The sequence below is a fragment of the Heterocephalus glaber genome, unplaced genomic scaffold (genome assembly GCF_053883595.1).
Source record: "Heterocephalus glaber isolate CG9 unplaced genomic scaffold, H.glaber_assembly_v1.0 deba00001687, whole genome shotgun sequence".
NCBI lineage: Eukaryota > Metazoa > Chordata > Mammalia > Rodentia > Bathyergidae > Heterocephalus > Heterocephalus glaber.
Genome location: NW_028258412.1, coordinates 7,424,621 through 7,435,561, shown reverse-complemented (window position 1 = coordinate 7,435,561; position 10,941 = coordinate 7,424,621).

Genomic DNA, 10,941 nt, shown 5'->3' with positions numbered 1-10,941 from the left:
ATAATTTTTTACATACAGATACCAGGTGTTCTAGTGCCGTTTGCTGAAAACACTATCTCTTCCTCAGCTCTTGAATTGAGTTTATATTCTATAAAATGCTAATGTTAAATAATCTTTCAAAACTCAGTGGACCATATATGTGTGGTTCTATTTCTAGATTCTCTGTTTTATTCCAATGATCTATATGTCTTTCCTTACACCAACACTGCCTTGACTACTGTAGCTTTAGAAGAAGTCTTAAAATTAGGTACTAAATCTTTTCCAACACTGTTTTTGTTTTGTTTTGTTTTAAACTTTTCTAGGTCCGTTGTACTCCTACATAACTTTTAAATTTCAATATCCAATTCTCCATTTATAGCAAGTATACATAGACCTGAATTTTTATATATACCTTGTGTTTTCTAATCCTGCTAAATTCAAATACAAGTTCTAGGGGCTCCTAGAGATTTCTTAGTATTTTCTCTGTAGATGATCATTTCATCTACATATAAAGATTTTGCTTTTACCTTGCCAATCCTATCCTAATTGTGTCATTTTATTGCCAGACTATGTTGGTGGGGCCTAGGTTTCAAAATTTAATGGACAGATAAAGAGTAAGCATATCTCCCCTTGTTCCCCACCTTAAGAAGACAGCATTGTATCTTCTCCATTCATATAAGGCATTCTTGCTGGAAGTATGGAGTACATGTCTTTAATCTGTTGAGAAGGTTCTGTTCTACTTCTAGTTTCCTGATAACTTTTACCATGAACAACAGCTGTAGAATTTAGTCCAATACTTTTTCTCCAACTAGTGACAGGATCATATGGCTTTTTCCTTTCCTCTGTTAAAATGATGACTTTTGGGGGTGGATCTTCCAATGTTGAACCAACACTGCCATCACTATAACAAAACCACTTTTTACATCCTGCCAGATCTGACGTCTAATAGTTTGTTTTGTTAAACAAATCTCTATCTATGTTCATACCTTTTTCTTCTATTATCTTTATCCAGTTTTAGGATTAGCACAATGTTGAGTTCCTAAAATGAGGGGAAAAGTGCTCCTTTTTTCTGCTTTAATTCTTTGATATAATTTATCAGTTAAAATGTATATGAGCCTGTTGTTGTCATATAGATAGGTTTTCAAGCTAGGAATATACTTTCTTTAATAAGTGCTATTCAAATTTTATATTTTCTCCAGAGTTAGCTTCATTAATTTGTCTTCCAAGGTACTTCTTAGAAGTTGTCAAATTTATCCTTTCTATATCCTTTTAAATTCTGTAAAATCTGTGGTAATGTCTCCTAGATCTTGATATTGTAATTTAAAAAATGTATAATTGACATTGTGTAATAGGAAGAAAAGGGCTAAAGGAGCAGGGGAAGTGGGAGGGGTAGGGGAAGGGAAAGAAGGGAAAAGAAAAAATATGAGAAAAGGAAAAAAATAGAAACAAAGTCTTTGCAAATAGGGAAGGGTGGAGGGGTGAAGGGAGGGTAAAGGAAGGGGGAAAAAAAAAGAACCAAGATACTCATGTAATGGTACAAGATCCCAATGATGAATGTAACTGTATTGTATACCTAAAATGTACCAATAAACTTAACGGGAAAAAAACCCCAAACAAACCATGTGATCATCTCAATAGATGCAGAAAAAGCATTTGACAAAATCCAACATTCATTCACAATAAAAACCCTGAAGAAAATTAGAATATCTCAATCTAATAAACTATCCATGAAAAACCTACTGCCAATATCATACTAAATGAGAAGAGCTGAAAGCTTTCATTAAAAAATGAGGAACAAGACAAGGATGCCCACTGTCACCACTCTTGTTCAATAGTTCTTGAAACATTAGCTAGAGCAATTAATCAAGAGAAAGAAATAAAAGAAATATGAATGGGAAAGGATGAAGTTAAATTATCACTATTTGCTGATGACCTGATCCTATACATAGAAGACCCCAAAAACTCCACCAAAAGATTCCTAGAATTAATAGCCAAATTTGGTAGCATAGCAGAATACAAAGTTAACACTCAAAAAATCAATAGCATTGCTATACTCCAACAACAAACTCACTGGGAGAGAAATTAGGGAAACAAGGCCTTTCATAATAGCACCAAGAAAAATGAAATATTTAGGAATTAACCTAACCAAGGAAGTGAAAGACCTCTACAATGAAAACTATGGTACTCTGAAAAAAGGAGCTTGAAGAGGGCATTAGAAAATGAAAGATATCCCCTGTTCCTGAATAGGCAGAACCAAGATAGTGAAAATGGATACACTTCTAAAACTGTTATATGGATTTAACACAATCCCAATCAAAATATCAGTAGCACTCCTCAAAGACCCAGAGAAAACTATCCTAAAATTCATATGGAACCAGAAGAAACGTAGAATAACAAAAGCAGTTCTTGGCAAAAAGGGTAAGGCAGGGAGTATAGAACTCAAGTTATACTACAGAGCTACAGTGACAAAAACTGCATGATATTAAAAAAAGAAAAACAGACTTGTGGATCAATGGAACAGGGTGCAGAAACAATTCCAGGCACACTCAGCTACCCTGTCTTTGACAAAGGGGGCCAAACACCTTTGCTGGAGGAAAGATAGCCTCTTTAATGAATGGTGCTGGGAAAACTGGCTATCCACATGCTCAAGATTGAATCTGGATCCATATCTCTGACTGTACTCTAAACTAAAATAAAAATGGATTAAGGATCTAAATGTTAAAACAGAAAAACTTAATCTGCTGCAAGACACAATAAGTAAAACTATCAAAGACATTGGTGTAGGCAGAAACTTTCTGAACCAAACCCCAGTTGCATAAGAAATATTGCAGTGAGGGGCTGGGGATTTAGCTCAGTGGTGTCACTGTCTGCCTTGCAAGTGCAAGGTTGCAAGTTCAATCCCTAGTACCAAAAAAAAAAAAAAAAAAAAAAAAAAGAAAGAAAAGAAAAGAAAGAAATATTGCAATGAATCAACAAATAGGATCACATCAGATTTAAAAAGCTTCTGTACAGCAAAAGAGTAAAGAGACAACATACAAAATGGGAAAAAATTTTGCCAGCTACTCCTCAGACAGAGGACTAATATTTAGAATACATAAGAACTCAAAATATTAGATCTGCCAAGTTTAAAGACCCAATTAAAAGTGGACATCTGAAGTGAATAGAGACTTTTCAGATGAAGAAGTACAAATGGCCAATAAATACACAAAAAATGTTCAACATTGCTGGCCATTCAAGAAATGCACATTAAAACAACACTGTGATTCCATCTTACTTTAGAAAGAATGAAAATCAACCAATAATAAATGCTGGAGAGGCTGCAGGGAGAAAGCAAAACTTCTCCATTGTTAGTTGGAGTGTTAATTGGTAAAACCACTATGTAAAGCAGTATGGAGATTCTTCAAAAACTAAATAGTTTCCATTTGATGCAGTTTATTTCCCTTCTAGGTATCTTTCCAAAAGAGTTAAATTCATCATACCACAGTGATACATGCATACCTATGTTTATAGCAGCACAATTTATAATAGTAAATCTTGGAACTATCTCGTATGTCCATTAATAGATGAATGGGTAAAGAAAACATGGTATTTAGATACAGTGGAGTACTACTCTGCCATAAAAAATAATGAACTTGAGGCATTTTAAGGTAAATTGATGAACCTTAAGACCATAATCTTAAGTGAAATAAATCGGACATAAAAGTTGAAATACCACATGGTTTGTGTCAGAAATCCAAATTACAAATAAGGAGCAAAATACAGGATAGATATTCAGAGGTAAGAACTTTTTCAAATGGGAAGGAGAACAAGAGGGGGGACAAGAAAGAGAAGTAAGTGAAAAGAGATTTAAGAAAAAAAAGAATTGAAGAAAAAAATGGAAATGGGACTTTTGCAAATGGGAAGGGGAAGAAGGGTTGGAGGGAGGTTGATGGGAAGGGGACATTAAAAAAAGAATTAGAATGCGTTATCTATACACACAAATTCCCCATGATGAATATGAGCATTATGTACTGCAAACATGTACAGTACTAATAAAAGAAATCTTTAAAAACCCAACCCCATGAATAAAAAAAGACTGATTTCCAAGAAAAATGTCCAATAAAACTTTGCTTGTAGAAGAAAAAATACAAGGCATCCTTGGAAAACACTGAATACCATCTATAAATCCAACAAAACTAATCACAAATTCAGTGTATTAATCTTATTTCTCCCTCATTGATTTTTTTTTACCAATAGAGGCTGTACAATGTTTTATACTTGCTTAAACAAAACCTTGCTAAACTTTGAGCATGTAAACCTGAACACTTCTTGGACTTGCTTGAAATCAGGTTTCTAGTGTTGGTGATATACAGCTTGAAGATGACTTAACAGTCTGCTCTGTGAGTCAACTAGAGACCATAGTTCAGAATCCTGCCTTATTTGGCACATTTCCTGCCCCCTTCACCCCTTTATCTATTTAATTTTTTTCTCATAGCTATAAACTTGTGTTTGACATTGCTCTCCCTTGTCAGGAAGGCAATAAATTCAGCTTGTTTTAAATTGCTACTTAATAGTCACTGTTTCTTACTATTAATTGTCCCAGATTGTGTATTTTAGCTGGACCATGATTTTCTATCACAGCTTTTATGCCCCTAGAGTTTCTAGCTACATTTTTTTTTCTTGATAGTGAAATTTTCATCTCTTCTTTCTCTTTGTCTCTGTCTCTATCTCTGTCTCTCTCTCTCCATATATACATATTGTGGTACCCAGATCTTTATGCTAAGCTATATTCCTAGCCCTTTATTTTTTATTTTGAAATGGGTCTAAGATGTTAAGTTGCCCAGTCTGGGCTCAAACTTGTGGTCCACCTGTCTCAGGCTCCTTTGTTTCATTTTTAAAAGAATTTCCAGATTTTAAATTATACAATTTGTACAACAATATATACTTACTTATTAAGTTTTGGTCCCAGGTACTTCTAACTTCCAATTCTAATTTGACAGAGTATATTTTAGGTCTACAGAATCAATGTCAAGTTAGAATTTTTCCCCAACCCTCTCTTGCTTTAATTCCACTGCTTCTTGTTTCGAAAATCTTTCCCTGAATTCCTTTATAGGTTTTTTTTGAGCACATTATGTAATTTTTTTTCAGAGCTGTGCATGAGAGTAAGTTTCAATGTCCCTGTTTTTCTTCAAGTATCTTCTTTATCCCAACACTCGGGAGGCTGAGGCAGGAGGATTGTCCTGAGTTTGAGGCCAGCCTGGGGTACATAGCATGACCCTATCTCAAAAAAAAAAAAAAGAGAAAAAGAAAAAAACCTTCAAACTTTTGCCCTCAAATTTGTTTCACAGTATAGATGAATATAGAATTTTTATTCAAAATGCTTAGGAAGGTTTATGTAACAGAAATTTCATTATTTTAATAACTAACACCAGAGTTCATCTAAAGCAGGGAAAATTGTCTAAGGGATGAGGAAAATACATGGATAAGGTCTTGTGTGCAAAAAGACAGGAGTGTTTGGGAGAGATCAAGAAAATAGAAATCAGCTACACTGCTCATTATGAGACAAAGGGAGGAATTTGTACTGGTTCTGAGAGAGGAAAGGGATGGCAGGACAGGAAGGGGTGTCTAATGTTCCATGTGAAGTGGACTTTGTTTTTGTGGCAGTAGTTTGGAAAAACATGGTCACAAATTCTTTGATACTACTCACTTCAAGAGATGAAGCTTAAATCCACTTTCCTTGAGTGTGAGCTAGACTTAGTGATGTACTTTTTTTTTTCTCTCTTTAGACAGGGTCTCACCATTTAGTCCAGGTTGGCCTCAAACTCACTATGTAGCCCAGGCTGGCCTCAAACTTTTGGCTATCCTCCTGCCTCAGCCTCTGGGGTGCTGAGATGACAGGGGAGTGCCACCATACCTGGCTGTAGTGATCTACTTTTAATGAATAGGATAGTGCAGAAGTGATGCTATGTGACTTTGTCTCCGAGGTCCTACAAAGGTATCATAGCTTCCCTCTTGGTTGTCATTAAGAGGAGTGGAAGTTTCCATTTCTCGTTATTGGAATGCTTGCTTTGGAGGAAGCCAACTGTCATGCAGAAGTCTGACTCTCTTGGGATTTCCATGCTAACATGAAGTCCAAACTAGTTATACAGAAAGGCAGCATCATACAGAAAGGTGCTCAAGCTGCTTCTGCCTAGCCAACTGCCCCCAGCCCAAGTGTCAGACATGGAAGTGAAGGAGCCATCTGGGACATTTCCATCCCAGGAGACACACTGCAGAAGACTGAAGGTCCAGACATATGGCCCAAGTTCATCTGTCCCAGCCATCTTCACCCATCCTAGGCACTCTAGCCGATGCATTAGCTATCTAAAGAGAGATGAGCCTCTTTGTGCCTAAGTCCTGACACAGAAAATAATAATAAAATGTTATAGTTTGCATCTTGAATGTCCACCAGTACCCCATGTGTTAAAGGCTTAGTCCTCTTGGCACTATTGAGTGGGTGGAATCCTTTAAGAGGTGGGGCCTACTGGAAAGTCTTAGGTCACTGGGGGACGTGCTGTGAAAGGGCTAATGAAACTCTCTGTTTCCATTCCTGAACATGAAGTGAATGGGTTTCCACCACCATGTGCTCCCACATGTTGAAATGCATACCTCAGGCTCAACACAAAAAGGTAATCAGTCATGGACTGAAACCCTTAAAACTGTGAGCCAAAATAAATCTTTTCTCTTTTGAAGTTGATTTATCACAAGTATTTCTTTTTTTTACAGTAACACAAAGCCAACAGTATATAAAATGGTGGTATTTTATGCCAAATTTTAGGGTGGTTTGTGATGTACTGTGATGATTAAGCTTAACTGCTAACTTGACTGGGTAAGAGACCACTGGAAAGGTGACTGGATCATGGGGGTGCTATGCTCATCAGATGTTCATAGCTGAATGTAGTGTTGAGGTGGGGACCAGTTGGAGGCGGGTCACTGGGAGTATGTCTTTGGAGGGTATCTATCTCTGGCTGGCTCTTCCCTATGCTTTGGTTCCTGGCTGCCATAAAGTGAGCAGCTCTGCTCCACAATGCCCTTCCACTGTGTTTATGTCTTGGAGCCAGCTGACCCTGGATGAAACTTCTGAAACTATGAGCCAAATTAAAGCTCTCCTGCTTTAAGTTATGGGTGTTGGGAATTTTGTCCTAGCAATGGGAAGGCTAATACATGCAGCAGTAAACAACTAGAATAAGAACACAGTTTTTAAATGTTTAACTCAAGCATCCTTTTAAAAAGCCTTTGATGCCAGGCATGGTAGTGCAGTACTTGGAAGGCTGAGGCAGGCTTGCTGTAAGCATAAGACCAGCCTGTGCTACATAGTTCAAGGACAGCCTGAGCTACAAAGTGAGACCCTATCTAAAAAATAAAGTAATATCTGCACAATGTGTCACTTTCAAGTATACAAGTATTGTTTAGGTTGAGGCCTTTGTCTTTCTCTAATTTCAGTATCTAGCACAGGGCTTGGTCTTCCAGAGGCTTGATGAAAATTTATTCAATAAATGACTTCTGTCCTACTTTTTCCTTCTCTTTCCTATTTCATTCACATTTAAAAGACAGCCAAACCCTGAAAGTTTTAGAATGATGCTCCAGGAGTTGAACTTCCACTGCCCTGGAAGCCAGGGGAGAATAAAGTCTTATGGATAGTGGGCAGGTTAGGTCTCAGGCAGAGAGGTATTGGCTTTCCATAATTCTAAATATCTTTGAACATCTTCCTTGATTGGAGATGAGGCTATGTGTTTGCAAAAAGGGCACTCTAATAATAGTTCCAAGGTTAATAGCTTTGGGGCATTGTGTGGGCCTTGGAAATATAGCAGCTAAGCTACAATGTTATGAAGAATTTGGAAAGGGAAGAATCTCTGGGCGCCAACAGGTTATCTGGCCTTGGGCATGTCCTCCCCTCTCTAGCTTAGATTTCTCCTTATGAGGCTCTTTAGCCAAAGACCAATCTGGCTAAAACCTGAGGTCATCAAAAGTGGGGTCTGGCAATGCCCCAAAATAGCAGGAACAAATACATCCCTCTGATTTCTCAAATTCTTTAGAAAATTTGGGCTGACAGTATGGAAAGTACAAATTGCAAAACAGTTCATACAGTGCATTCCATGTCTGTAACTTTATCTAGCCTCTAGCTGTTTGCCAATGTAGTACCTTGTGGTTATTTGAGGGGCCAGGAAGAAATTATCCAGGGTAACTTTTAAGTTTCTTTCTGGCACGCTTCCGGAATTTCTGCAATGAACATCTACTACTTTTAATAATAAAAAAATTAAAGTATTTTAAAAAGCAGGCAGTTTGGCACATGCCCTTTGTCATGCTTGGTAAGCATACAACTTGTTTCTAGATAGAAGTTAAAAGAGAGAAATCATACAGCCTTGTAGGTAGAGGCTGTGGGGCTATTTACTAGCTGTCTATTGCTATGTAACAAATTACCACAAATATGGTGGCTTAAAATAGCTCACAGTTTCTGTGGGTTGGAGAACAGGCATGGTTTAGCTAAATCCTCTTCTCAGAAATTCATAAGGCTACAATAAGGTGTTGGCAAGGCTGCATTCTTATCTAGAGATATGAATGGAACTACAATTGAATATATTCCCCAAAAGTCCATGTGTTAGAAACTTAATCAGCAAAGCCTTGTGTTAATGGTAATTGGAGGTGGCTTTTGGAAGGTAATTGGGAATAGATGAGATTATAAAGTGGGCCCCCCTAATGCATTAATAGTTTTGTAAGAGGAAGAGAGACCTGAGATAGTGTACTTGTCCTATCTTCCTATATGATGTCCTCTGCTACATTATGCAGAAGGAAGGCTCTTGCCAAATGTCAAGCAGATGATGCACTTTCTTGTACTTCCTAGCATCAGAACTGTAAGAAATCAATTTCTTTTCTGTATAAACGTCCCAGTTTCAGGTATTTTGTTAGAGCATTGGAAAATGGACGAAGACAGGTGAGGAAGACTCCACTTCAATGTTCAGTTTGTTGGTAGAATTCAGTTCTGCAGTTACAGGATAAAGGGCACTTGCTTCTTGCTGTCACTTGGTTGGAAGCCTCTCTCACCTCCAAGAGGTCACCCAGTTTCTTTTACATTCAGGCTTTTCCAACATGGCCACTTTCTTCAACAAACTAGCAAGGAGATCCTCTAGCACAAGTGTGCTAACAAGATGGAGTCTTATATAATGTGATGTATTCATATGATGACAATCCATCACCTTTGCCAGACACTGTTGGTTGAAACAAATTACAAGTCCTACCTCAAGGGGAAGTCTCACTTAAGGGAAAGGGATTACAGAAATGTATTGTTATAGACTATTTGGGTCCTTCCAATGTTCATTTTGAAGCTGTAAATTGCTGTGTGACTGTATTTGAAGATACGGCAGAAAAAAGGTTAAGCAAGGTCATAAGGGTGGAGTTCTGATCCAATAAGATAAGTGTTCATGTAAGAAGATACACTAGAGAACTATGTTTTTTGTTTTTGAGACAGGGTCTCACTGCGTAGGAAGGCTGGCCTTGAACTCACTATGGAGTCCAGGCTAGCCTCAAACTTGAAGCAATCCTCCTGCCTCAGCCTCCCGAGTGCTGGGATTAGAAGCATGTGCCACTACACCTGGCTGAGAACTATCTTTTTATCCATTTACATGTACTGAGAAAGGGCCACAGGAGGACATATTGAGATGGTAGTCACCCATAAGGCAGGAAAAAGTAGTCACCAAAAACCAACATGGCTGGTCACCTTGATCTCGACTTCCAAACTCTAGAATTGTAAGAAGTTAATTTACGTTGTTCAATTCATTCAGTATATCATACTCTGTTAGGGCAATCTGAGCAAAGGCAGGAATGAACAACAGAAGGTACAGATTATTGGAGATGAGCAGGGGAAAGAACGTTAGGGCCTGTGTAGTGAAGTTTTGCCTGGAGTTTCGGACAGGAATTCCAGAAGCTTCTTGGTAAGATGTGGAGTATTTCAAAAATTCAGACTCTTCATAGAGATTTTCATTCTGTAGGCCAGTGTGGAGTAAAGAAGTTTTAAATGAACTCTCCCACTATGGTAATGGTGGCAAGTGGCTCACCTTTGAGGAACACAGGACTAGATTAAACAGCTTCCAATACTTACCCTGCCATTTCCTAGTAACTCCTCCTTCCAGCCACAGTTCCTTCATGATGTAACACACCAAGTTATTAAAATATAAAGCATGCTCTGGCATTAGTTTCTTTCTCCAGGTCAGCCCCAGCAAAAGGAAGCTAGTATTACTGCTTCATACTCCATCCCCATGCCCTTAGTGTTTGATGTTTCAGAGCTATGGAAAAGTTTGAAATAAGAAGGGGATTGGGTTTGAAGGATGTTCAAACATAAAAGAAATCTGGACCTTGCATATACTTAATGGCTAGAGCATGTGAGGGTCTATGTGTAGATCTGTCAGTTGTGGGACCGAAGTAAGGCCCATTGTCCCTGGAGAAGGAAAAGTAGTTCTGGCTATGGTGTCCAGTAGCAAAAGCAGCATTCTCTACATACCCTCACAGGAAATGCCTCAGTTTTTTGGCATCACAGAGTCACAGGTGGAAAGTGGGGAGTGGATAGTATGAGCAAGTTGACCGAAGGCAGGGTTAAATGACCTGCAGAAATAAAGGTGTGAAAATTTCTTGCATTAGGGCTATTTTGTAACATTCATATCAGAAACATGTAAAATGAGATGATGCAGGGAAATTACAGAGCACAGTGCCTGAAACATATTAAGGGTTTGATAAATAAAAGCCACTATTCTATTACAAAAATTCCTAGCTTGAGCAGATAGAATGACTGTTGTTATTTATCCATCATTATGTGTCTACTGTTTCCTAGGCTGACAGAGATCCTTGGTTTAGAGGATGAGGGGCATTGGTTTTCCTCCTCTAGAGTGCTTTGAGTATTAACTGAGATAATAATGGCAGAGAGCTAAACTCTATTCTCAGTCCCAATAAATG